The 21,549-nt window shown below is 43.7% G+C and overlaps 1 long non-coding RNA gene across 1 annotated transcript in view; it reads right to left on the reverse strand.

Annotated features, from left to right (window-relative positions):
* Positions 1-21,549, reverse strand: part of LOC124239332 (uncharacterized) — a 76,869-nt gene that overhangs the window by 13,066 nt on the left and 42,254 nt on the right. Inside the window, exon 2 of the long non-coding RNA XR_006888601.1 lies at positions 7,075-7,156. This is a non-coding gene — a long non-coding RNA (uncharacterized LOC124239332). The remainder of the gene's footprint in view (positions 1-7,074; positions 7,157-21,549) is intronic.

A 21,549-nucleotide genomic window follows, 5' to 3' on the forward strand; every position in this document is an offset into this window, starting at 1 on the left:
GTGCCAGCAGAAGAAAAAGACAGTGCCATTACCCTAAGACTCAAGTTAATCTTAAACATAATTTTTTTCAAGTACAATGACCGGCAGTCAAAAGATAATCAGTTCCAAAAATTAACAAGATACCCTGAGTAATAACCAACAGAAGCAACAGACAGTACAAATTCCCACAACAGACTTCAGATAGTGCAGTTATTAGACAGACTATGAAACAGCTGTGCTGACTACATTTGAAGACTTTTTTTTTTTAAATGAGCTTGAATATATCTGCAGGAACAGGAATCTAGAAGAAGTGCTGTAACAGATTTGAGAAAGAACTAAATAGAACCTCTAAAACTTAAAAATGCAATAACCCAATTTAAGAACTCAGTGAACTTATTTATTAGCAGATTATACACAGCTGAGGAGAGAACTGAACGATGGATCTGAAGAAATTATCCAAAATGCAGCAGAGGAGATAACATGATAGAACCTATACAAGGTAGGATGAGAGACACGAAAAGGATAGAATGAAGACCTAACATGCTTTTAATGGGAGTCCCAGAAGGTGAGGACAAGCAGTTTGGAACAGAGGCATATTTGAAGAGATGATGGCTGAGAATTTTATCAAACTGATATAAAACACCAATCCACAGATTCAAGGCAGCTAATGAATTCCAAGCTGGTAAATGAAAAGAAATCCACACATCATAGTGAAACTGCAGATAACCAAAGCAGATCTTTAATAAGTAAACGGATTACCTTAAAGAAGCAGCAAGCAGGCTGATGGCTAACTTCTCAATAACAACAGTGGAAGCCAGAGGACCAAGGCTTCCAGAGTTCTGTCTGCAGCTGGCTCACTTTACTAGGACCTCCTGCCAAGAGTTGAGTGGAGTCAAAATCTGGTCCTCACTTCAGTCACCAGAACCTAGCCTGGCTCTGGGCTGCCTCTGCCCAGAGAAAAGTGTCCCTTTTTCTATTTCCCACAAAGATATTTTCGGCTTGTCAAACCATGTGCCAGTGAGGCAGCGTCTTCCCAGAGAAGGTACCCTGTTTTAATTCATGAAATAGCCAAAGGAGCTAGCAGCGTTTCTGCAGAAGGGAGTGAAATAACTTCGGTGTGTCTCTACTAGTTTTGAAGTTATACGTTCTTTCCGTTCTTCCCCATCAGTGGACCCCAGCAGAGGAACATTGAGCCTGGGTGGATATCCCAGAAGGAAAATTAAAGCCATTTTGAGGCAAACAAAAACAGAGAGTTTGCTGCTATTACATTAAATGTAAATAGACTAAATCTTCCCATTAAAAGACAAAGATTGTCACAGTGGATAATAATTCACTTGCCTGCTATTTACAGAAGACAAACCTAAAATATAAGCCAGTGGTTCTCAACTTGGGGTGATTTTGCCCCAAAGGGACATTCAATAGTGTCTGGAGATTTTTTGGTTGCCATAACCTAGAGTTGGGGGGTACTATTATCATCCAGTAGCCTGGGATGCAGCTATAATGCTCAGGACTGCCCCCTACAACAAAGAATTATATGGCCCAAAATGTCAATAGTGCCAAGGTTGAGAAACTCTGATATAAGTAAACAGAAAGTTTGAAAATTAAAAAATTGGGAAAAGATAATACCATGAAAATACACACCCAAAGAAAGTTGATATAGCTAAATGAATGATAGATAAAACTATGTTAAGTCAGAAAACATTTCTAGAGATAAAAGGTGTTACTTCAAAAGAATAAAAGTTTCCATTTATCAGGAAGATAAAAGAATTTTAAAATTATATGCACCCAATAAAACAGCCTCAAAATAAATAAAGCAAAAATTTGCAGTACTCTCAGGACAAAGAAAATTTTACTATCAAGGTGTTTTATGTTTACATTTCTCTCTCAGTCAAGAAAAAAAAAGACTCCAGTAAGAATATATAAGATTTTAATAACAATTAACAAATTTTACTGATGGGCATTATAGAACATTGTACCTAACAACTGCAGAATACATATTTTTTTCAAGTACACATGGAACATTTATAAAAGTTGACCATATACCAGACCATAGAGCTAACCTCAACAAATTCCACGGGATTAAAACCACACATAATTGTGCTGTTTCACCGCAGTGTAATTATGTTAACAACCAATAAGGTAAAAGTGACTGGAAACATACATTCTGCCCCAAACATTTAGAAATTAGGCAGCACACTTCTGTATGATCCATGGGTCAAAGAACAAATCACAGTAGAAATTAGAAAATGTTAACTGAATAATAGTGAAAAATACTATGTATAAAAACTTCTGGTGTAAATAAAGCTGAGTTAGAGGGAATTTTATAGATGTAAACTCATCCATCCCAAGACACTGAAGGAAAAAACAACAAATTAAACCCAAAGAAAGTCGAAGGAAAGAAATAAGAAAGACAAGAACAGAAATTCAGGGGCCAGCTCTGTGGCCAAGTGGTTAAGTTTGCGTAGTCTGCTTTGGCGGCCCAGGGTTTTGCTGGTTCAGATCCTGGGCGCAGACCTAGCACTGCTCATCAAGCCATACTGAGGTGGCGTCCCACATAGAAGAACTAGAAGGACCCACAACTAAAATACATAACTATGTGCTGGGGGGTGGGGCTTTGTGGAAAAAAGGAAAAAAAAATAGAGAAAGATGGGCACAGATGTTAGCTTACGGCCAGTCTTCCACAGCAAAAAGTGGAGGATTGGTGGCAGTTGTTAGCTCAGGGCTAATCTTCCTCAAAAAGTAAAATAAAAAAATTTTTTAAAAAGAACAGAAATTCAGTCATGGAGAGTGTGGACTGGGGGAAATAAGGTAAAAAGTAGAAACAGAAAGTGAAGAAAAATCAGACTAAGAACCTATTAAGCACAAAAATATAGTATAAAGGAAAGAAGAGATAAGAAAATGTGTACAATGAGTTGAAAGGAGAGAGGGAAATACTTTAATTATATAGTAGTACTGTTGTATTTCAGAAACTCTTAATTAGAGGGAAAGGAGCTAGCTTTATTGAGCTCCCACTATGTAGGAAGCCTAAATTGCCAGATGAGGTTGTTTTTTGGAAGGTTTCATTCCTACTTAGAGCTATAACCAAAATAATTTTCCTTGTTTTCAATGTCTTCCTATGAAGAAAAGAGAGTGTGTTCTTTTATTCTATGGGAGGGGAGAAAAGGCTATTTGCTTTCATGGAGTCATATTTGTCTAGGACTACTGGTAGTGCCATTCACTGAGAGAATACTTAAAAAACCCACTTTGGAGGGAAATCTTGAGTTTCATTTTTAACAGGTTAAGATGTGGAGGCTTTTGAAACATTCAAGCAGCGATGTTGACTAGATAATAGGAGACATCAGCCTGGAGCTCAGAGGAGAGGTCTGAGCTGGAGATCTAAATCTCTGATATGCAGACGGTAATTGAAGCCCTGGGCGTGAGTGTGAATGTCGAGAGAGAGAGAGAATAGAGTATCAAAACACGAGGTTCCAGGGCTGACCCTTGAGAAACCCCAACATTTAGTGGTTAGGGGGTGGGAGACAAGCCTTTGAAGGAGATTGCGAAGGAATGACCAGGAGAATGTGGTTTCGTGGAAGCCAAGGTAAGATACTTTTTCAAGGAGAAAAGATGGTCAGCAGTGTTAAATGTTGCTGAGACGTCAAGGAAAATAAGAAATGAGATGTTTGCTAGATTTAGTGACAGTAAAGTCTTTGACCTCAGTGAATGTAATTTTAGCAGAACGGTAGTGGAATGTGAGTCAGTCTTAGCTTTGCATCCATATGCCTTTGCATAAAGTAGACACGATATATTTTTTCATTTGTCTTACTGTGAAATGTTTAATTATACAGAAGAATGTATAACATGTATCTGTAGAATTTAAAGCATAATTATAAAGGGAACATTTACGGATCGCTCGAGTTAGTAGAACCTTAGAAGACATCTTGCTGGTTGCGTCTACCTTCTCCCTCCATGCAGAGACGTCATTCTGCCGCCTGTTGTGATAAGCATGCCCTTGCTTTCCTCTGTGGTTTTACCACATAGGAATGATTCCCTAAACCCTATTCTGTTATTTTTATAGTATACTTTTTCGTTGTTTACTGTTTTTGAATTCTGTATAAGTGGAATCATATTGTATCCATTCGTCTGGGTCTTGCTTCCATTGCTCAACATTGTTTTTCAGATTTGTCTGTGGTGATGCATGAGGCTGTCATTCTTTTTCACTGTCCTGTAGTGTTCTATTGAATTAATATGCCACAACTTATTTTTACTTTCTGCTTTTGCTGGACATTTGGATCATCCCCAGTTAATTGCTGTAACACGACCACCATGAACAACATCATACATGTCACCTTATGAACTTGTGTAAGAGCTTTTCTAGGATGGGTATGTACATAGGAATAGAATTGCTTGGTCATAGAGATGGATATGCTCAACTTTATTGTGGAGTACCAAACTGTCTTCTAAAGCGGTTGTGTGAATTTACACTCCTACCCTCTCCTATGAGAGTTACCATTGCTCCAGATCCTCCCCGGTGTTTGATATTGTCAAACTCTAAAATTACCACCAGTCTGATGGGTATGAAATTTTATCTCATTGTGGTTTTATTTTGCATTTTCCTGAATATTAATAAGGTGAAAATCTTTTGAAAGTTTATGGACCAGGTACTATTGCACAAAAGAGAAAATCCAATTCAAGACTATTGTCCCTTTTTCTGTTGTATTTCTTATTGATTCACAAATATTCTTTAATAATTTGGATGCAAATTCTTTTTTGTGTATGTGTGTTGGAAATATTCTTTTCAGTGTAAGCCTTGAGTTTCACTTTCTTTATGATGACTTATAATCAACAGAAGTTTTTAATTTTAATGTAGTCAAATTTACCAGTCTTTTCTTTTTTAAAAAAATCCCTTCCTTGGGGGGCTGGCCCCGTGGCCGAGTGGTTAAGTTTGCGAGCTCTGCTTCAGCAGCCCAGGGTTTTGCTGGTTTGGATCCCAGGCGCAGACATGGCACCACTCGTCAAGCCATGCTGAGGCGACATCCCACACAGAGAAGCTAGAAGAACTTACAAATAGGATGTACAGCTATGTACTGCAGGAGACAAAAAAAAATCCTTTCCTACTCTGAAGTCATTATGATTTTCTCCCCAAAGTCTTATATTTTTTCCTTTTCCACTTAAATAGTTAATCTACCTAAAATTAATTTGGGGGTTAGATGTGAGATGGGGAATCAGTTTCATTTTTTTCATCATATAATCACTCGATTTTCCCAGCATTATACAGTGAAATGTCCATCCCTTCTCTATTGATCTGATATGCCCATCTGTCGTATAACAAGTGCTCATAAATGTGTGAATGTGTCTGGAGAATCTCTGTTTGTTTTCATTCCGTGATGTGCTGGTAAATGTTTAGCAACCAGCTCTTCCCTCTCCTCTCCCAAACACACAAAAAGCCCTGATTTGTAGTGTTTGCTGATTTGTGTGGTATAAATACTCCCACCATGAGCAGTTTCAAGCTACCAGCATGATGTCACAGAATGCGAAGTTGGGAAGAGATGCTAACAATCGGCTCTCGAGGACAGTTTATCCCAGTGCTAATATCAAACTCTCTTAATTACAAAAGCTCGATATCTTATAGGGCTGTTCTCCCCACATTGTTCTTTTCTTCAAGGGTGACTTGCCTGTTCTTGGTCTTTTCCATTTTTCATATGAATTTTAGAATCAGTTTGTCAAGTTTCTTTAAAAAAAAAATATTGGGATTTACATTGGAATTACACTTAATCTGTAGATTGATTTGGGAATAAATGAATTTTATAATATGGAGTTTTTCAGGCTATGAATATAGTATATATCTCCATTTGTTTAGGTGTTTTTAAGTGTCTGTCACTGAATTTTTATAATTTTCCCCATAAGTGTCTTGTGCATGTTTCGTTAGGTCTATTCCTGAGTACTTGATATTTTTAGTTGCTATTATAAACAGTTTATCTTTTTAAATTTCATTTTTAACTCTGTTGCTAGTATATGGAAATATAATTGATTTTTAGATATTGATTTTATAGTCAGAAATTTGCAAAACTCTTAATTCTAGTCATTTAACTGTAGATTCAGTTGGATTTTCTATACACACAATCATGTCATCTGCAAATAATAGCAAATTTTGTTTCTTCCTTCCCTGTTCTTTTACTTTATACATTTGAATTCTTTTTCTTGCCCTAGTGAAGTGGCTGAGACATCCAGTACAATATTGGTGAAGTGGGAATAGTAGGCTCCCAGCCAGTGTTCACCATGAGCTATGGTATCTCAATACACATTTGTACTGCGAAAAGCATATCGAGGGTTAAACTGGGAGGTGTGGACTAGGAAAGCTACAAGTGCTTTGGAGAAGAGAGGGCTCTGTTGGTTAAGGAGGGCTCTTGATTGACATCCTGAAATCCAGGCTGAAGAGACTGCCCGAATAAGCAAGGCATGCGGGGCAGGAGGAGAGGACGAACAAGAGCGAAGGCAGGAGTGAGGTTGGATAGAGGCCGTAGAGTAAGAAGGCCAAGTGATTACAGCTCCTTTTGATGCAATCAGCAGATCCTCTCAGCTCAACCCTCGGAATACATCCAGGATCGGACTACTCCTTACTCCCGTTATCCCCATACCCGAGTCCAGACTGCCGTTCTCTCTCGCCCCGATGCCTGCGGATGCCTCCCGACAGGTCTGCATCAGCCTAGCGCCTCTGCAGTCTGTCCGTGCGGCATCCAGAGCCGTACTTTAAAAATGCAACTTCGATCGTGTCCTCTTTACGCACAGCTCCTAACGGCTTTCCAGCTCACTTGGAGTGAAACCCCTAGCCCCTGCAGTGGCCGCGAGGCCCTGCCTCGGCGTTTACCCTGTCTTTCCTCGATGCTTTCAAGTTTCGTGTTTCAGGAGGCGAGAGAGGAAAAGCAGTACAAGGATAAGCAGAGCTGGATGATCCAGGGGCAGCGCCGGATGGGGTCTTGTTTTTTATCCCATAGCTGAGGCATTCTTTTTAAAATTATTATTGGCTAATTAATTTCTAAATATGTTTTACATGCATCAGGAGCAAAATTTAAAAGAAACAGAAGAGTATATAGTGAAAAAAAGGCCCCCTCTCACCTTATCACCAGCCCCCGAGCTCCTCAGCTGCCTGGTGGTCCTCTCTGGGGCATCACCAATAGCAGTTCTTGTGCATCCTTACCTGAAAGAGTTCAAAGAGCAGGAGTTCACAGAGGTTATCAAGGGTGAGGAGAATGCTCTTCAGTATTTTCCTCCATCACATCAGTATCCTCCACTGAGGTCATCCGAGTAACCAGGCCTCAAACCCCCAACACTGTTCCAAATGGAACCGAATTTCCTCCTTCCAAAACCCATTGTGGGTGGATCTCAAGGCAGGGTTGAAACCAGCACCCCTGCAACCACTGCAAGGAAGGGAGCAGAACCTCTCTGTGCTGGAGCTAGTTAACGGCCTCAGGGAGGCACAGCTGAAGCTGGCCTGGTCTCGGGGTCAAGAGACGGAAAGCCTCGTCTCGGTCTGCTGTGAACTGACTCTAGGGCAGTTACCTAACCTTTCTGAGCCACGATTTTTGACCAGGTAATCTCCAAGTCCCTTCCTTCTCTAACCACGTAAGCTTTTAATTAAGGGTCTGTCTTAGCTTGGGCTGCTATAACCAAATCCCATAAACTGGTGGTTTATAAACAACAGAAATGTATTTCTCCCAGTTCTGGAGGCTGGAAGTCTGAGATCAGGGTGTGAGCATCATCAGGTTCTGCTGGGAGCCCTCTTCTGGGCTGCAGACTGCCAGCTTCTTGTATCCTCAGAAGGCGGAGAGCAGAGAGAGGAAGCAAGCTCTTTTGTAGCTCTGATAAAGGCACTAACCCCATTTATGAGGGCTCCACCCTTACGACCTCATCTAATCCTAATTAGTTCCCAAAGGCCCCAACTCCTAATACCATCACATTGAGGGTAGGGTTTCAACAGATGAATTTGGGGGAACACAAACATTCAGTCCGTAACAGGTGATAATTTCAAACGGTGCTTCTCAAGTTTTCATATGCACGGGAGTCACCCAGGAATCTTGTTACAGTGCGGATTCCGATTCAGCAGGTCTAGGGTGGGGCCCAAGATTCTTGATCTTCAACCTCCTCCCAGGTGATGTGATCCTGCTGGTCTGAGGGCCATGTCTTGAGTAGCAGTGACTGAGCTGGCCTGGCGAATGGCCTGTGACCTGTTCTAGAGACTAAGCACCTGGGAGTTTGCAGTAACATTTCCTTTGAAGCTGAGCAGCTCCCTCTGGAAATCCCTGGCATCTGGTTTCCTAAAGATTCTTCTCTGCTGAAGAATGCTAACATTCTGTGAGCTCCACTGTGTGCCGGGCACTGTGTTAAGCACTCTGAGTACATTCTCTCTCTTAATCCTCACAGCTACCCCCATGAAGTCAGTGCTGTGATTGTCCCCATTTTACAGATGAGGACACTAAGGCTTAGAGACATTAAAGTGCTCCAGGTTGCGTAGATGGTAAGAGGCAAAGCAGGCATTCCAACCCAGACCACCTGACTCCAGACTCCTCATCTTACCACTAAACCAAAGAGCAGAATGGCCTTCTCAATTCCAGCCTTGGGAGAGAATACCACCGGGATGGCTGCATCACGGGGCCTCCTCTTGTGTGTATGTGGGAGGTAGATGCTGCTGTCCGTCAGCTCAGAGTGTCTCCTCCAAGGAAACACATCTCAGCTTGCAAATCTATCCTCTGCTTCAGATTTTCTTGATAACTCTCTAAGGAGTTCTGACTGCAGCAATGTCAGTCATGGGGTAGGAAGGCTTCTTCCATGAGCCTTCTCTCTCTCAACAAGACGGATCCTTGGCTGTGAAAGGCACTTAGATTGTGTCATAGGAAGGCCATGGGCCTTAACAGGCTACATCCATTTTCATTTACCTTCTGAAAGAAGATTAAGGAGAAAATTCAATTTTGCCTAATGCCTCCCCCAAATGGCTAATTTATATGCTAATTAGCAAGATAAGAATCGATGAAACTGGTAATCAATATGATATCCAAGGCACCAGTAATGAAATTCATTTTGAAATGCACTGCCAGTGGAAATGAAGCAATTACGCAGAATAAATGGGGCAGCTCGGGGAACAGGGGCTCCATACTGCACTTGACTGCATTATTTCCCCTCTTAGTCCTCCCCCCGCTCTTTCCCCACCCCGCTGAAATCAACTGTCCATTCAGATCCTTTAGGGATCTTCCTCTCTAAGTACCAGACCCTGCGTTATCCCTGTGGATTTGTGGTCCAACCGGGGGAGAATGGAGCTAGAGAAAACTACAGTCTTGAGACTAGAGCTACAAGCCCTGGAGGAGAATCACATACTGGGTAGTGAATAGCACTTTCTTCTCACACCTGCTGAGGTCAGTTTAAGGTTTTTCACTTCTAGATCATAAGTATATTTACCATATTGCCCAGTTTTCCAGGACTGTCCTGATTTCAAATATTTTGTCCCATCAAACCATATGTCAAATGATGTGTCCTGTATAAGTCTAGTGTGAAATACACCATAGCGTCTCCATCAGATTTAGCCTAACTCTACACAGTCCTGTTTCAACCTGGACGTTTATTCCAGAGTGCCAGATTTTTTCTTTTGTGTGTATATGGGGTGAGAGGAGTGATTACCATCAATTCTGGAGATTAGGGGCACAGCATTCTTCATTTCAGCTTTTCAGCCAAGGTAACTGAAATTTGTCTTTTATCCCAGTGTTTGCTTGTTGGAATCACCTGGGGAGCTCTTTCCCCCAAATTTTTTAATGAAAATTTTTAAACATACCAAAAAGTTGAAAAAATTATACAGTGAATATTATATGTATCTTATCTAGATTCTACAGTTAACAGTTTACCCTACTTGCCTTATCACATACCTGTCCAACTGTTCATCCCTCTACCATTCACCAGTTCAGATTATTTCTTTTTTTATGCATTTCCAGGGAAGTTGCAGGCATCAGTATACTTCAGCCCGAAACACTGCAGCATGCATGTCATTAGCTAGAGTTCAATATTTGTTTCTTTCTTCTTTTGAGGTAAAATTTACATACCATGAAATGCACACATCTGAAGTACACCATTCTGCGAGTTTTAACAGATGCGTACACCAATGTAACACCAACCCCTGTGAATATTTAGATCATTGCCATCATCCCAGAAGTTCTCTCATGCCCCCTTCCGGGTCACTCCCCACCCCCACCCCCACTTCCAGAGGCAATCTTGACTCTGATTTTTTACACCATAGGTTAACTTTTCCTGTTCCTAGAACTTAATGTAAATTGAACAATACAGTTTGTACTCTTGCGTAAGGTTTTTTCATCCAGCATAGCATTTTTGAAATGCATCCATGGTGTTGCTAGTATCAATAGTTTATTCCTTTTTATTGCTGAGTAGTATTCTATAGTATGAATATACCACCATTTTTTAGCGAGTAGGAATAAAACTGCAGGGAACATGTTTGTACAAGACTTTTTATGGACATATGTTTTCATTTCGCTTGAATAAATTCGTAGAAATGGAATTTCTGAATTATAGAGTAGTTGTATGTTTAGTTTTATAAGAAACTGCCACACCGTTTTCCAAAGTGGTTGTGTTACTCTGGGGAAGCTTTTAAAAATCACTGTCTGGGGGCCAGCCCTGTGGCCGAGTGGTTAAGTTCATGTGCTCCACTTCGGTGGCCCAGGGTTTCGCCAGTTCTGATCCTGGGCACGGACATGGCACTGCTCATCAAGCCATGCTGAGGCGGCGTCCCACATAGCACAACCAGAAGGACCTGCAACTAGAGTATACGACTATGTACTGGGGGGCTTTGGAGAGAAGAAGAAGAAGGAAAAAGAAAAAGATTGGCAACAGATGTTAGCTCAGGTGCCAATCTTTAAAAAACTAAAATAAAATAAATGGCTGTTTGATTCCAAACTTCTCCATTAAAAAAAAAAAATAGTCACTGTCTCCCCCTCACCCTCAGAAATTCTTAATTAATTAATTGGTCTGGAGTAGGAGCCAGGCATAAGTATTTCTGGCATGCCCGTCTGGTGGTTCTAATGTGCTCCAGAGGTGAGAGTCACTGAAGGCTTAACATTTAAGTCCAGAAGAAAGAGCTTTGGGTACCTATAATAAATCAAAAAGTTGATTTTTCTTTTTTCACTTTGAAAAGTGGCTTTCTGTTGCTGTACCCTTTTCTCCTTTGTTTTTAGTGCTCTGAAGACTTGGCGTGGTCTAGGATGATCTGCACGTCACAGTACTGACTTTAGAGTAAAAAGACCTGCTTTTGAATCCCAGCTTTGCCACCTTGCAACTGTGTAACTTGAGCAAGTTACTCATCAGTTTCCTCTTCTATAAAATGGGTTTATAGTAGGTATTCCAAGATTATAAGGATAAAAGTGCCTGACTCAAAGAATTTTCTGAAATTTACTATAGGACCAGGGTGGCAATAGAGTTCCCCAACCCCCTAGATGAGTGGGATTCCTTGACTCTGCCTTTCTGAACAAAGGCAGATTGACAGTTCTTTTTTTTGGTTCCGACTCTGGATGGCGAGCCTGTGAATGTCAGGTTGGGAGCTCTCACCACCTTCCTATAATGATTGGAGTATAATTCTCTCTTGTCTTACAAATATGTGAACTCTAAACGTCAGTAAGAAAGGGGAGTTTGAATTGGTTTTCCATCCTGATGGTAACTTGAGCTGATCTACGTACTCACAGTCCCCGTGTAACCAACAACACAGCTTTGCAAGACTGCTGGCTAGAGTCGGTGTACGAGAACAGTGAGGAGCTATCCAGCAGCTGAGGTCCCAGCTTCTTCTTGCCTTGATGCCGGATTACTGAGCATTGAGTCAACAACAAAACAAACTACTGAAATCTGATCCCTACCTCTGAAGCCTGGCCCCCTCCCCTGGAGGAAACAGACCCTCACCCTCTGTCTTCTGAGTCCATCTTTGGTACCAGTCCAGATCTGAGTGCATTGGCCCCTGGGCCTTACAGGAAGTTGGTATGTGTGGCTCTGGACAGCGTTTTACATCAGGTGCTCAGTGCTTGTTGGGAAAACAACAGCAACAACAAAATCTCTTGATGAGACTTATGAGTGAGGTAGCTTCTCTCATTGTTTAACCATTTGAATGAGGATTTGCCACTTGGCATCAGGAAGAATGCAGTTGTAAACAATGGGTTTTCCCCTGTGAGATAGGCCAGCCAGGGCATAGATGAGGCTCTTAAATCAGGCTAGAAGTGCCAGGTTTTAGCTCCTTTCTGGGCAGGAGGAGTGTGGCTGATCCTCCTTCATGCCCTCCACTGAGAATGCAATATTCTCTACCTTCCCGGGGAGCTAGAGTTTCCAGGGTATCAGAGGTTGCTCTGGGCTCCAGTTATCAGTACAGAGATCCAGGGTAAAGGATGGCTGCCAGTGAGCTTCTTTTCAACTTTTTGGCCTCCTGAGTGTCTGTCTGTGGAACCCGCATGCTTTTGTTAGGGGGTACAGGGCAGAGGGGGCGAGGGAAAGAGATCAAACGGCCTGTTATCTGAGGCACGTGCCTGGCTTCAATAGTCCCCTTTTGGGTTGGTTTTATTCTGTAATGTGTCCCCTGAGAAGGCAGACTAAGCAGCCTGGGTTACCCTGCAATTTCTCCAAACTATTTGCATGAAATACTGCAGGCAAAAAGCCCAGCCCCTGATTGGCTGTTGCTAGGTAACAACATAATCATCAGGAAATTAGGCTGTCCTTTTTTTTTCCAACCCAGAGTATGTGTGTGATTCCAGCGTTGTGCAGGAAGAGAGAGGGAGTGGAACAAAGAGAGATAAATGGGATGGTCTTGAAGGCGGGGACACCACAGCCACAAACCTGCATCCCACGGTAGGACAATCTGCTTTGGGTTGGGCTTTTTACTCAGTCAAGCCAATATTGGTACATTTTCCTTTTTTATTAGAAAGACAAAGCTAGCAGTTCCTGCAGACAGCAGGAACAGAAGCTATGGAAGCAACTTTGACATTTGAAGTGATTTTTAGAAGAAAGAGGTAGTGCTTAATATATGAGAATGACTCCAAGTGAGGATGAATAAATGAGTGTGTCTGGAGAATGTATATAGGCAGATAAGAACCATTAGCATGGCTGTAGACCGCCTGCAAGGAAGAGAACGTGAGAATGCGCATGTGAATGAGGCGGGTGACAGAGAAAAAACAAGCTTGCTTTAAAATGTGGAAGGAAGCGCCGTAAACTGAAGTTTAGAATGGTGTGTTAAAACTTCGCCACTGTTGAGGCATGTGGTCCTATGTTATTCAGCCAGGCAGTCCTCAGCCTACCTTTCTGCCAGGTTAGACTTGGCAGGTGTATGAAGAGTAATAGGAAGAGAGCATTTGTGTGTGTGTGCATGTGTGTGTGTGCGCACATACACACATACTGAAGCACCTAGTTCATTTCCAAGATTGTGTCCTAGCGTAACAGCATGTAGAGCCCTGACAAGTGTGCAGCTACACCTGGACGCTTCCACTGGGTAATGAATATTCATGGAGACCACGAGCACTTTCTTTTCCCTTCCTGCTAGCCCCAGATGGCTTTCCCACCTCTAACCTCCCTTATCTTGTCCTCTTTTTGAGTTCCTTGGCCATGACCCTGCCCTTACACTAGACCCTCAGTTGCCTACTGCATACTTCATTGGCTTGCTACAACCCCGGGCAAGCTAATTGCCTTTTGCCATTCATTGTCTGGCAGATTAATGACTCCTCCTGCATCTGGTTGCCGGTAACCTCCTCTGACATTCCTCTGTGCACTCTCTCTGGCTCATCTTCCCCTTCTTCCCATCCTCAGCTCAGCCTCTCTGAGCTCCACATCTGACTTTTTAGAAGTCATTTAATTATAAGCTAAAATAGGAGCACTATTTTTTTTTTTTTTTTTGGCCTGACCGAAGGAGGTGGTCCCCAGAATAATGCAGAGGGGACCATTTTGTAGCAGTGCTAAAAATACACGAATGTATCAGGAGCAAGACAGAATGTGTGTCCGTAACCAAGACTGAGAAGGCAATATCCTCCCAAGCGCACAGCCCCCACTATGACTTGCTGCCTCCAGCGGGTGAGCCTAACAAGCCTCACAGCTCCTGCCCTGGAGGAAGAAAGTCATCACCAACTCAAGGTGACCTGAAGCCCCTTTCTGAGTCTGTGCACTGAATGGAATGCACCTGGGGCTCTGCAAAGCATCCACGCCCTCCATACGGATGTAGCAGGTATTCTCCAAGGCAGTGGTCCTCAGAGTGTGGTCCCTGGACCAGCCGCACCAGGAATCTGGGGGTGGGTCCCAGCAATCTGTTTTGCCAAACCCTCCAGGTGATCCTCGTGTATGCTTCATGTATGCCACTGTGAGCCTTAAAAATTGCATTTTTAATAAGTTTCCAGGTGGAAGTGACCACTCTTTGAAAACCTCTGCTCTAAGAATAGAAAATGGGGGACAATGTGTAATTGTCCTCCTTCTGCCCAGAATGCCCCCTCCCCATTTCCAAAGTCCCAATCAAACCCATCTTTAAACACCCAACCCAAATGAAACTTCTAGCTGATTCAACTGAGGGTCATCCCTTTACTCCTTATTACATTTCAGAGGTCAGCAAACTAGGGCCGCCAGGCCAAATCCAGCCCACAACCTGTTTATGTAAAGTCCTGGAACTAAGAATGGCTTTTATATTTTTAAATTTTGCCGAGGGGGCAGCGGGGGGATCAAATAAGAATATGCAACAGAGACCATACATGGTTCCCAAAGCCTGAACTATTTACTATCTGGCCCTGTATAGAAAATGCTTGCAGGGCTGGCCCCATGGCCGAGTGGTTAAGTTCACGCACTCCGCTGCAGGCAGCCCAGGGTTTTGTTGGTTCGAATCCTGGGCGCAGACATGGCACTGCTCATCAAACCACGCTGATGCAGCGTCCCACATGCCACAACTAGAAGGACCCACAACGAAGAATATACAACGATGTACTGGGGAACTTTGGGGAGAAAAAGGAAAAAAAAGAAAATGCTTGCTGACACCTGTTATATTTATTTATGTACTTTTCTTATTTCCTCTCTTAAACTCTTAGCTCCTTAAGAACAGAGTCAATATCTGAATCGTTTTGGTATTCCATTTAGTACCAAGCACAGTAGTAATTGCTCAATAAATATGGAAAGGATGGATGGATGGCCGAACGGTGGTTGGGTGAGCTAGTTGGGTGGTTAACCAGTGTTCTGGCAGTCCAAAAGAGATCAGCTTTTCTGCTTAGCCACATCCATGAAATAAGAACAATAGTTCCCTCCACCTGGAGTAGATGACAAGAAGCAGCAAGTTCATACTAGTGGAATTTACCCTTTTCATTAGTAACTAGAATGATGAAAAGCAGGAGCTGTCCTGCAGCTTGGAAAACAAGATTAGCCTTTAGAACATTCGTAGATGGAAGAGTTTCAAAATACGCCAAAAGCTTAAAATTCTGGTGGATTTCTGACGTCGAGTAAAATGTTTTCACGGAAGTATACACTACCAGTGTTAAAAGACACCCTAGAGGCAACGCTGCATGAATCATGCCTGCCATGTGGTTGCTCAGCCTCTGCTTGAATGCCTCCACTGACGGGAAACTCACTTCTTCGCAAAGCAGCCCATGCCACTTTTTAACAGCTCGAGTTGTTAGTAAGTCGTTTTTTTCTGTTGAGTTGAAATCTATCTCCTTACAATTTCCGCTCTCTAGTCCTAATTCTACCTGTTCTAACTATGCAAATTAGCTACCTAAGTTTTATAAATATGAGAAAAGAAGTAGGGTAAAGTTGTACTTGACTGGAAAGAGTGGAAGATTGTGGAGGATCTACCCCATTTAGAGAGTTTTCCCCTGCAGACGGTACAGAATGGGTTAGAAACTACAAGAAGCTAAAAGCCAATAGGTATGCTAAGAGAGAATAAGCAGACGTACGGGTACAAAATGGAATGGAACATAACATTCCGAATGCAGCAGGAAGCAGAAGGCTGATGGTCAGATCATAGGTTGACCACAGACATGCAGTATGTTTCTGCTAGAGAGAATGGTAATAGCAATTAGAGGCTATTATTGGGACAAATGAGGGAAAGGAGGCTCCAGAGCTGGGCCTGGGGGACTCTGGAATAGCTTTGTGATTCCAAAGCTATGAAACAGCTGCCATGACAAGTTGCTAGGGCAGAAGCAGAGCAAGAGAAAGCCTCTTAGGAATGGCTGAGTCCTCTAAGTGGCAGGCAGGGCCAAAGCAGTGAGGACCCCAGGACGGAACTGTCCCAGAGAAGGTGGGAGGAGGGAGTGGAGAAAGGAAGCTAAAATCTCGAGTTGTACGCCTGTCCACAATGTAATGTAGCCTTAATATTAATCCAGACCCCTTGAGAACTGGTAGACCAGTCACTGCATGAAAAATAGCTCCAAGAAGCCTGTTTACGGATCACTTACTCTCTGGATTTCTGAAGCACTTTGACTGCACAGAGCTTGGAGTCACGCAGGAAACTTAATCTAGCAATAGTAGTCGCGAACCAACTTCTTGTCTCTTGCTTGCCCCCTCCCTTCCCAGCACACCTGTATACGTGAGTGTACAGGCATGAACACCCCCTCACACATCACACACACCCCATGGATAAGTCTATGCTGGTATCACTTCTTCCAATTTTACCTGTAGGTGGGGTGTTTTTTTTCTTTTTTTCTTTTCTTAGGAAGAAAATTCCTAAGATTTGAGAATGAGACTTTTTGGGCTCTAGTGAAAGGCTTATGATCAGGCCTGGACTAAGAGTATGTTCAATAATCGTAAAGGATTAAAAGCCCAAATTTTTGAGCGTCTTCCCTTCTCCACCTTCAAGGCACTCCCATGTTACAGTTGAGACGTGAGCTCTAGATTCAGACTCTTCTGGTTTATGCCACATAATAGCTTTTTGATCTTGGGCAAGACACTTTGCCACTCAGAACCTGTTTCCTCATCAGTAATTACTGCTCCAAAACAACGCTAGAAGGATGAGGCAGGCGAAAGGAGGTTAATAAGTGCTTACTCTGTGCTACACACTCTCCTAGATGTTTTGCTTGCATTTTCTTATTTGCTTTTCCTAATAACTGGTAAAAATCTATGTCATCGGCACTGTTAACAGATGAGAAGACAGAGGGCTGCGGAGGCTGAGGAACCTGCCTGAGGCCTCCCAGCTGGGGCGGAGGCAGGAATCCAAACAGCCTGCTCTGAACAGGACGCTCTTGCTCTTTCTTCTAAATCTTGCTGCCTCCCTGAGCCAGTGCTCGGCCCATAGTGGGCCTTCAGGAAAGATGGCTGTCCTTCCTACCCCTCTCCAAAGCACCGGGGGCAGTGGTTTTTGTTTTGTATTACTTTTCAACTAAATAGTTAAAAAGGAGTTTGTAAACACTGCTAACAGGACCAGCCTTAGAGTAGATAAGATAGTAAATTAATGGATCTGAAAATACTTATGAACAGGGAAGGCCTACAAATGTTAGACGTGCCCCTGTGACTACTCCAGGCGCGATTGCTGGGGTACAAGGGAGGCCCCGGGGGAGTGGCCGTTGACAGGTGTGTCACGGACCGGGCCCCTGCTGGAGATCGCTCTGTGAGACAGTCTGTCAGACGGAAGGCAGTAGGAGCCAAGTTCCCTTCGTAGGAACAACTGGGGCAGAGAGGCCTAGCCTGGAGTAAGCATAAGTAATTCTTGCTCCTGTGCGTGGACGTGCAACCCTGGTTTCAGATCCTACGCCTGCCATTTGCTAGCTCTGTGGCCTCGGATAAGCATTGCACCTCTCAGAACCTCAATTTTTTTGTGGGAAAATGAGGAAATAATCTCTGTATCATAGGATTGTTGTGAGGAATAAGTGAGATGCATATAAAGCCCGTGTTCCTGAGCAAGTACCCAATAAATGGCAAGAATTAGCATTGGCCAGCACGAGGCCTAAGACCACTGCCCTCCTAGTGGATAAAAGATCACTTTCATACAGAACAAAAGTCTTCGTGACAGGAGGCAGCACTTCTATCCCAGGCAGTCCATCTCTTTATAATTTACCCAAGTCGGTAAAGCCCCATGGCCTCATCTCCGCACAGGGAAGTAAAGGGAAACCCTAAGGGGGGAAGGCTGCTGTCTTGGAATAGCTCTGCATGCTCAGGTGGTAGCAGGAAACAGAGCATCCCAATGTGGTCCCTGCTTCTCCAAGGTGCTCTCCACGCTGGCCTTTATGAAAGTGAGCTCACCCCTTAACCCCAAGTGCTGCAGAGTTAAAGGCGATACCCACAGGGCCCCTGGAGGTCTCAGGCCGACCCCAGTGGGAAGGAGTAGAGCAGGAGGAAGCGGAGAAAAGAAGGCTGGTGAAGAATTCATAGGTGAATTTCCAGGCCCTTGAAAGTTTGTTTTGAAAGCCTGGCTGCCTCCCGCGATCCCTGTCCTGGTTTAGTTATGCTTGTCAGGAAGTAGCAGTGGCAGAAGGACCAGCCTACCGTGGTTTAACACCACTTCAGGCCCGTTCAAGGCTGAGATGCAGTGGCAGAAAAGGGCAAGCTCTAGAAACAGTTGGGGGGGGGGGGGGGGGGGGGGGGGGGGGGTGCGCGCATGCGTGCTTTGTGGAGAGATTTTTATAGAGGTCTTGTCTATAACCATGGCTACTGATCTTCTATGTACAAATCCCAGGAATGCATAGCTCCACTAAGGCTCAACGAGGAAGAACTGGCTGAAGCCATAGCATGAAGAATTTACTCTCACCAGATTTGAAAAACAGACTTTTCTAACTTTGAGGTTAATTGATGGAAATTAAAGTACCTTTTCCTCTGGAAATAAAGTCTTCCTCTGCCCTACCACAACCTACTCTCTTTCCAGTCTGTGCCGCAAACTGGGTAGCTTAAAACAACAGAAATGTTTGTGGAGTCTGGAGGTCTGAAGTCAAGCTGTCAGCAGGACCACGCTCCCTCGGAAGTCCTTCCTGGCCTCTCCCCAGCTTCTGCTGGCCCCAGGTGCTCCTTGCCTTCTGAAGGCATAGCTCCAGCCTCTGCCCCCATCTTCACATGGCTGTCTTCTCCCTGTGTGTGTGTCTCTTCACATGACGTTGTTTTTATAAGGACACCAGTCATACTGGAGTCGGGGCCCACCCTACTCCACTATGACCTCATCTTAACTAATTTGGTCTGCAATGACCCTATTTCCAAATGAGGTCACATTCTGCCATATTGAAGGTTAGGACTTAACCTTCTTTTTTTTTTCTGAAGGACACAGTTCAGCCCATAACAGGCAGTACTGTTTGAAGTGAGAGAAAAAAGGAGATGGATATCGTGTGTGATGGCTCATGGGAAAGTTAAAGAAATGGGTGTCTTAAAGTTAGGCGCCGAGTTAACGTAATGAATGGATGCAAGTTTGTGTGTGTGTTTGTCTTCTGGAAAACCTGCAGAATAGCATCCCTCTTCAAGCCCTGGAGTTAAGGCTGAAGAAGCTTTAATAATGTCAAGTAGAAGAAGAAGAAATAATAATAATAATAGAAACTAACATTTATTAAGTGTTTACTAAGTGCCAGGCACAGTTCTGTTTGACTCGTATTATTTCATCTAATACAACAACCCTACAAGATGGTCTTATTGCCCCAGTTTCACAGTAGAGGAGACTGGAGCCCAGGAAGGGTTTGTCACTTGCTCAGAGTCACACAACCAGGAAGCTGAAGTTTGAGCCCAGGCAGTGACTCGGGAGCACACGTTCTTATACTGTGTAGACTGACTCTCTTTAAAGCTTGTGTTCCTAAAGAGCCTTCTGGACGATAATTTAGATGGGTAAAAATGGACCATGGTTCTTTATAAAGAGATTTTTAAGTGTGACCGTGACCAATGATGAAAAATGACTTAAGGGGTGCTCACTATTCACCGTGGTTAAAGTAATCATTTTCCAAATTCCAGCTTGGGCTCACACCCTCGCCATTTATCACATGCTTACTGTTTGCTAAGCATTGTCCTCAGTGCATCGCAGACACCTCATTTAATCCATATGACCGCCCCGTGAGGGAAACACCATCTCACTTTATTGCTGAAGAAATTGAGGCCCAAAAGATGATGTCACTTGCTCAAGGATACACGGCTACTATGTGGTCTGGTTAGAATTTGAACCCAGGCCTTTCTAACTCCAAAGCCCATGCCGTTAACCAATATGCTACAGGTACGCTGTCAGGCATGTGGCTGATAGGGAAAAATGAATTTGCCTTAGAACAGGGGTCCTATAAACTACAGCCACGGGCCAAATCCAGCCCGCCACCTTTTTTATGTAACTAATGTATTGGAACACAACCACTCTCCACCTACGGCTTGTCCAGATGCCTGCAAAGCCTAAACTGTTTGCTATGTGGATCTTTGCAGAAAAAGTGCCAGCCTCTGCCACGGGAGATGGAGGCTCTATCGTTGCCCTGTCTTCGAGCAGTGACACTAAAGCTGCCTGAGTCTCGCTCCCCAAACACTCAGCATTTGCATAATGAGCTTTACCTGTGTATTCCTTCCAAGAGATCAAATCCTTCTGTTTCCTCTTCCTATTGTTCAACCAGCCTCTACCAGCTTGTTATAGAAACGCTTGATACAGTCTGCCTTCTATAGATTACGAAGAAAACAATGAGGTTTCAGCAAAAGGTTATTCGTTTAGAATTAATAGGGTTCTGTTTCACAATGAAATCATTCTGTTTTGATTGCGAGGACTATATGCTCAGTTTTAACTTCGCATCCTTCATTTCTGTCCTTGTTAGCCTCCATTTAGTCGGTTCAGCTTCCAGACCTAAAGGAGGCGATGAGCAGAGGACTGGGGAAGGCGGGGAACGTTCTGAGGAGGTTTGAGCTGAATTTGTTGGACTGCTTCCAATGTAACAGTAGCCTGAGACAGCTGCCCGAGGCGTGATTAGACTGGTACAAATCAGGATGCTTATGTTAATGCAGCAATGTGGAGGTGCGGGAGGTCTCGCTTTGAGCCCCTAAGTCTAGAGAACCTGAGCACTGCTGTGATTGACTTATACCTCGGACAGAGAAACAACCCAGGAGGAGAGGCAGAGCCGTCGCAAAGGAGCAAACTCTCCTTATGGAGCCTACAGGAATGATAATACCGGCAGCCTTTGTGGGGCAGACTAGACCTCTCATTTCCTGTCAGTCTCCGACTCCATTAGGAGAAACTCCACCCCACTTTCCCCCAGGGCTTTCAGCTCCATTTGGAAAGCTCTGTTTTCAGTGTCTTTCCCTTATACTTCCCTCGAACCTCTGTCACAGCTGTAATCCGCAGCAAATGGATTTTCCTGACCCTGGGGACAAAGGCATAGTGTTCCCTAGACTTGGTGGCTCCTGGGCGGCAGACCCATCAGCATTTCTCCAGCTGCTGGTCTTAGGCCCCATGGGCAGCAGAGACCCGTAATAAGATCACTATCGAAGCGGTTGCAGTCAGCACATCATTCACAGTGGTCCCTTGCGGTTGGGAGGGGAGGATTGACTAAAGCAGGAATCACAGCCTTCAGAGCTTGGGCTCCCACAAAACCACACAGTGAGTTGGATCCCAGAGAAAAACAGGCTTCCAGCTCTGGATGTTAGCCGTTAATCAGATTTGGCTGTGGTTCATCGTGG

Source organism: Equus quagga, chromosome 5, assembly GCF_021613505.1.
Source record: "Equus quagga isolate Etosha38 chromosome 5, UCLA_HA_Equagga_1.0, whole genome shotgun sequence".
NCBI lineage: Eukaryota > Metazoa > Chordata > Mammalia > Perissodactyla > Equidae > Equus > Equus quagga.